Genomic DNA, 7188 nt, shown 5'->3' with positions numbered 1-7188 from the left:
GACCTTCTAGAAATAACACCAAAAACGATGTCCTTTTCATTATAGGGGACTGGAATACAAAAGTAGTAAGTCAAGTGGACTGACTTGACTTGACGTGGAGTAACAGGCAACTTTGGCCTTGGAGTACAGAATGAAGGAGGGCAAAGGCTAAGAGAGTTTTGCGAAGAGAACGCACTCGTCATAGCAAACACCCTCTTCCAACAATACAAGAGAAGATTCTACACATGGACATCACCAGATGATCAATACTGAAATCAGACTGATTATAATCTTTGCAGCTGAAGATGGAACAGCTCTATACAGTCAGCAAAAACAAGACCGGGAGCTGACTGGCTCAGTGGAAGTGCAGAGTCTTAGCCACTTGACCACCAGGGAAGTCCCTGGACCATTTGTTTTATAGAGTGTCCCACATCCTGGATTTGTTTCTTCAGCTCTTTGTGGTGGTATTTAACTTGTTCCTCTATTCTTCCTATTTCCTGTAAACTAATAGCTGGATGAGAGTCAGGTTCAATTTTGGGGGGTTTGACTACCTCAGTGGTGGTGCTTGTTGTGAGCTTCCTGTTGTATCTATCACATCAGAGACAATGTCCTGTTTGCTTTTAGTGATGCTCACACTGAAGAGACAATGTTTTTAAAATGACTTTACTGATAAAATTTACATACCATAGAATCCACCCACTTCAAGGATACTATTCAATAACTTTTATCTATTTACAGTTGTACAACCACTGCCACAATCTAATTTTAGAATATTTCCATCACATTAAAATGAAACTTTGAACCCATTTTGAGTCCGTCTCCATTTCTACTCTCAGCCCCAGGCAATCATTAATCTATTTTCTGTCTCTATAGATTTGCCTTTTATAGAAACAAATCATATTTTGTGTGCTTCAGTGTTCTGGTCTCTCTGTTAACTCTGTTGGTTTCTGAACTCAATTCAGGCATATGAACCTAAGTCTTTGTTTTTTCCTTGCTCCTGGTTCTCTCAATCCCTCATTCATTTTGATCCACTTGTAAGAACAGTTTTAACAATGTCTGTGCTTTCTTCATTTTCTTGCTTTGTGCATTTTATGCCATCTCACGTTCCCCAGTAACCATTTCTCTGCTACCTTAGGTTGAGTATCCAGGGCCCTGTTAGCCCAGAGGGAACTTTTGCGAGACATAAAATAAGTGCCCTTTCCACATAGTTGCAGCCCTAGGGGCTCACTGCTTAGCAAGCAAAATGTGCCTTTGAATTTAAAATGGTGCATCCGGCAGGCAGACAAAACCAAGTCAGGGACTGGGACTGTTTCTTAGCTACCACAGTACAGGTTGGATTTCAACTTCACTCCTTGCCTGGCATGTCCTTGGGAAGGGAATCACCTGCACATCTACACGCAGCAGCACTGCTGGTTAAGATAGGACATTCAGCTCTCCTTTACAACAGTAAACAGAGGTTTACTCTTATTCATTCAACATGTATCTGCTGAGTGCCTTCCATGTCCTAATCAGGTGAGGTGCTACAGATAAAAGTTAATGAAGTGGACACAGTCCCTTTCCATATGAAGCTTCCTGTCACTCTTCATTCTCAGTGACAATTTCCCAAGTGTCTTTCTTCCCCAACAGTCCCCATGGCCCAGTTCCAAACACCTACTTTAGCAGTACTAAAAATGATCATTACACATGCAGTGTTCAAATTACGAAATAAAATGAAGAAAAACTATGGACATTTGGGTATTGACTCACCAGGTGATGATGCTTCCTAGTAATGTGTGCTTCTTCACATATTTTAGTCAAATAGTTTCTTTGGGGTAGCTGTGCATATTCCAAAAATGGCCGGATTTGGTCACTTTTCCTATATTCATACCCCTTTGCAGTAAGAACTTTAGTTTCTCCCATCAAGAGGAAGAGTCTATTTTTTCACTCCTTGAATCTGAGCTGGCCTTGGGACTTGCTCTGATCAAGAGAAGGCAGTGCTATAGATATTGTGTCGGTTCTAAGGGTAAGACTTAAGAGGCCTTGTGTGATTCCATCTGTTCTCTTGGAACCCTGTCAATAGCCATGAGAACCAGTCCAGGCTACCCTGCTGGAGGATATAAGATCACAGGAAGCAGAGATTAAACTCTGCTGGCTGAGGGCCATTCAAGACCAGCCAGCCCCCAGCCAATTAGAAGCTGACCTCAGATATGTCAGTGAGATTAGCCCAGACCAGAACTGTCCAGCAGAACCAAACGCAAACTGCTAAGCTGCAGAATTGTAAGATAAATGATTGTTTTAAGTCACTACGTACCGATGTGGTTTATCATGCAGCAAAAGCTAACTGACACTGTGACCTTAAATCCCTAGGATTATTACTACCCGCCGCTCCCACTTGACTTTTAATGATATCTAGCCCACCCATCCTGTGGCTCATTCTTTTGTTCAAAATACACACTCTGGATATCTTGCTGTGTGTCAAGCAGGGCTGGGTGTTGGAAATACAATGAGATATCTAGGTCTTGTGACAGATACATGCACAGACAATTTCAGTTCAGTGTGACAACTGTAGGCGTATACTGCCAAGACATGGAACAGATAAGCCAAATTAGAGTGTAATTAGTGTAACTGAAGGTGAGACAGTTAGACTGTATAAAAGCCTGGAGGGCTGAGCAAGTGGATCGGTCAGGTAAATAAAGGACACAAACACAGCATGGCTAGAGCCCAGAGTAGAGACGGGAAAGTGAGGAGGGGCTGGAGACAGGAGCAGGGACTAGAGCATACAGAGCTCTGTGTCCTCTGCAGAGGGAACTGAGGTATCTGCTGAGGGAGAATATAATCTAGGATAAATTACAGAAAGCGCACTAAGGCTGCAACAAGCATAACAAAGGGCTTGGAGGGGCCAAAATTAAAGGCATTCTGGCGACTTTCAAGGTCATCCAGATGAGAAACATTGGCAGTCTGAACTAAGGCAGCAGCAGTGGGGAAGGAGGTAAGCGGACTGATTTTAGATGCTCAGGAGTTAGGACTTAGTAAATGACTACAGATGGGATGAACTCTCCAGAGGAAGAATAAAAGATGGGTCTCTGGGTTTTTGGCTTAGCCAAATGGTGCCATTGAGACAGGGGATATGGATGAGGGGCTGATGGGGGAAGGGACAATGAATTCAGTTTGGAATATATTGAGGAGTTTGAGGTTCCTTCAAGATATCCAAAAGATGGGGTACTCTTTTGCCCCCTTCTGATGCCTATGTCAGAAGCTTTCTCTATCTCCTTTATACTTTAATAAAACTTTATTACACACACACACAAAAAAGATATCCAAAAGGTGTCCACTAGGCAGTTGGATATATCTAAGACCTGACAACATTTTATTTGTTCATCATTGAAAAAAAAAAAAAGCAGGTGACTAATAGTTGAGGAACTTGGGGACTAGAAAGTGCCTTGAAATGGAAGAACCAGGGCTTTGGGAAGACAGTGAAAGAACAGAAAGGCTAGAAGGCAGTGATCAGAGAGTAAGATGTTTTAAGATTCCAGGGATGTCACAGTGCAAGATAATGGTTTTGAGGTCGTCAAAAAAGTGAGAAGTCGAAGTGATGAAAATGGTAACCCCAGATGACAGCAGATCTTGGCAAAATGAAACACCGAGAACCAGATGACCAAATATAAACGAGAAGAAATTTGATTGGGACAGTAAAGGCAGTAGGGAGCCTAACACGTTGGTAGATCTTCAAAGATGAGAGTCCAAAAATGGGGGATGCGTGGTCAGAGAAGACTCGGTACAGCTTGAGGATGATAGTAATAAAATGAGAGGTCACCAAGAAGCCTTACACTTGGGACAGAAAGATGACAAGAGGGGGAGCTCTGGAAGGAGTTGGTTGGCTCCAGCTGTCCTGGTATGAATTGCTTTTGCTTCAGAATTCCATTTCCCTGGAAGAAAGAGCAGTAGCCCTGCAGTAATGTTTCTCTAAAGGGGAGATTAGGGGTAGAGTTGCCAGGTTTAGCAAATAAAAACACAGGATGCCCAGTTAAATTTCAATTTCAGGTATTACATAGGTCATACTTATACTAAAAAATTCCTAGTCGGGTATCTGAAGCATCTTCTTATTTCTACAAAGCTTTGGCATCACGTGGCCCTAATACTCTGCCAGATGGTCAACATCTCACCTATTCAATTCACCTCCCTCGTATTAGTTGGAGTAGGCTAACTAATTTAACCTTAAAACATATGGTTGAACAAAAGTTTATTTTCTGCTACCTAAGCGTGTCACCAGGCTCCCCAGGTGACTCAGATGACAAAAAACCCACCTGCAACATGGGAGACCCAGGTTCGATTCCTGGGTCGGGAAGGTCCCCTGGAGAAGGAAATAGCAACCCACTCCAGTATTCTTGCCTGGAGAATTTCACGGAGCCTGACAGGTTGCAGTTCGTGGGGTCACAAAGAGTCGGACACAAGTAAGTGACTAACACTTTCACTTTTTCAAGCTGGTCATCAAGCCAAGGTGCCCCTCTCAGTGTTGTCACTTTGAGCCATGTGGATGAAGGCTCTACCCTGGGAGTCATCTCCCTTCCTGCCTGATAGGAAGAGCATGGAGGAGCTCCTAGAGGCGGTATCTAGAGCCCAAGCCTCAAAGTGGTGCAGGCGCTTCTGTGCATAGTCATTGGCTGGACTCACATGGTCATGTGTAATGCAAGGGAGCCTGGGAAACAGTGTGCACAGGAAGAAAAGACTATGGCTTTGAGTGAGCAATCTGCCACACCCCTTATATCAGTCTATCTTTGGACTCCCTAGTGATCAAGATTCCGGATCAATAATCTCTGCTTGAGAAGAACAGGTACCCACACATAAACCATATCCTAACTGCTGCTGAAAATGCTGATCAGGGACAATTAAAGATCATTACATGCATTTCTTTTTCCCTAGATATCAGGTATTTTGATAGCTAAAAGTGGTACCTATCAAACAGATCTCACTAGAAAGAAGAAAAAGTCAACCCAGTTGGTCCAAATTCTCGCTGCTAGCCCACCAAGTTGTGTTTTATCTTTGCATTTCGATGAAATTTACCACAAACCATCCAAAACAACTCACGTTATCCCCTGGTTTTTCCTTATGTAAATGCTGGTTGCTGTGAAAACAAAAAGGTCTGCCATTGATCAAAGGGCAGAGCTTGCTAAGGAACAAGAAACAACTAGATGGTTCAGGCATAAACCTAACCCTGCATGCATGTTTATTTAACAAGGGAAATAAGAAATTGGGGCAACTTCTTATTGAAAAGAAAAAGTGAAAGTACAAGAACTTGATTCTAGTAAGAGAAAAGATGTGGCCAAAGAATTTACATAACTGTTTCCTCTGCTTGCATTCTTTTTGGGGGGTGGTACCTGGCTTTCTCCGTTTTTCTTGTTGTATCACAAGGCTCACAAATGGATTTGGGCCTCAGACTTGGGACACTTTTGTCTTTCTACCTACTCTGACATTTTAGAGAGGGGCCAATGCCGTTTACCACAATGCACAGAGAGAATTCAAGAGGGCCCTGCCTCCCTTAGGCGCTTTCTTGAGTTGCCACCTCTGAGGTCTGTTATTCAAAGACCTAAATGACAACAGGATAAGGTATAACTACTCTGAATGTTGTTTAGGCTATTAAGCTACTTCTATTACTGGTATTTTAGAACAAGATAATTCTGACATTTTTGTTAATTCATTCTTTTTTAAAATAGCACCAAAACTAAAAATTACAATACAACCAGTGAATGATCTTCATTATATGATATAGCTTCCCTCTAAGTGATCCATTCGCCTCTCCTTCTATGGCGGGGGGAAGCAAAACATGAAAGCACCAGAGCTCTCAAGACTGGGCTTTGTCAAGCATTTCACATTTCAGAAACAGAATGACCTATAGAATCGGGTTTTACTTTAACCAAAATTAAAGATGAACCTATAGCCTTGGACCATATCCAAGACCAGGGGTGCTAGAGAGAGCAGCTGAGGTAACCAGTCGGGTCCCTACTCCCCAGACTCAAATACTGCCAAGGAAACGATTGTTCGATCAACAAATATATATTTTCTGCTGTGAGTCAGGCTCTGTGCTGGGCTCTGGAGATGAACAAATTAGATGTGGCTCCTGTCCTGATGGAACTGATTTCTAGTCTAAGGGAGGAGGTGGAATAAAATCAGGATAAGAGTAACAATCTGAGAGGAGTGCTGAGAAGGGACTTCGAGAGATCAGGGAAGACATCTCTTGACAAAGCAGCATTTGAGCCAGAATTGAGTGGAGGCAAGTTAAGCTCGTTTTCAACCTGTATCCCAAAAGAATCCTTAAGTCTTGCTCTTTTTGAACCTCGATTCTTAATAGTAGCTTTTCTTGGCCCCCCTACCTTATCTCCCCATTTCTTTTTCTTCACATATGTAGCAGCCGAGTTCCAAATTCTTAGCTTCCTCCTGCAAAACTTTGGAGACTATTTTCATATTTTCATCTGTGGACAGGGCCACTTCTCTCTTCATATCTGTAAGAGGAATAGACTTTAATCTGAAGATCAGGGTCACAAAATACAAGACTGTTATGAGCATTCCAGGCTATGTAAAAAAATTGAACTCCACCTATGACAAGATTTTATTTCTAATTGATAAAAAAGTGGAAACATATTTAAATCAGCTTGCTGTTAAGTGTGTGTACAGCAAACATGGCTGCCTTGCAGTGGCTGCCTTTATTTACCTCTAGGTTGATACTCTGCCATGTATATAGCAGTAGTTAAGATTGTTCATTTGGGCCCAAGGCAGGAAACTCTATGAATGACTGGCCACGCTTGTCCTTATCATCTTAAAACTTCACTATCCACAGAAACGTAAGACTATGGCATATAAAGTCAACTTTTTAGGTATATATACCCACATATTGTGCATATGCATCTAAATATACATGTGCTTCGAGAAAGGATGGGAAGAACAAAATGTTTAACTTTTAAAATTTCCTAAATTATCTACACTGAAGCAGTGTCACTTACAGAAAAAAGGAGAAATTATACTGAATATCTCCCCTAACAATCTAAAAACCTATTGGGTAACAGCCACATTTCTCACTTGCTTTATGAAAACCCCTACCACAATCATATTTTCTTTAAACCCATGTGTGATTTGGTAATATCTGCTCACATCATTCCAGCTTTCCAATCATTATATAATCATTCTTCTTATATCCCCCTCAAATCATTATTTCTGGACTTCTGGAGACCCTTCGAA

This window comes from Muntiacus reevesi, chromosome 18, assembly GCF_963930625.1.
Source record: "Muntiacus reevesi chromosome 18, mMunRee1.1, whole genome shotgun sequence".
NCBI lineage: Eukaryota > Metazoa > Chordata > Mammalia > Artiodactyla > Cervidae > Muntiacus > Muntiacus reevesi.
Note: the sequence above shows the minus strand (reverse complement) of the source record.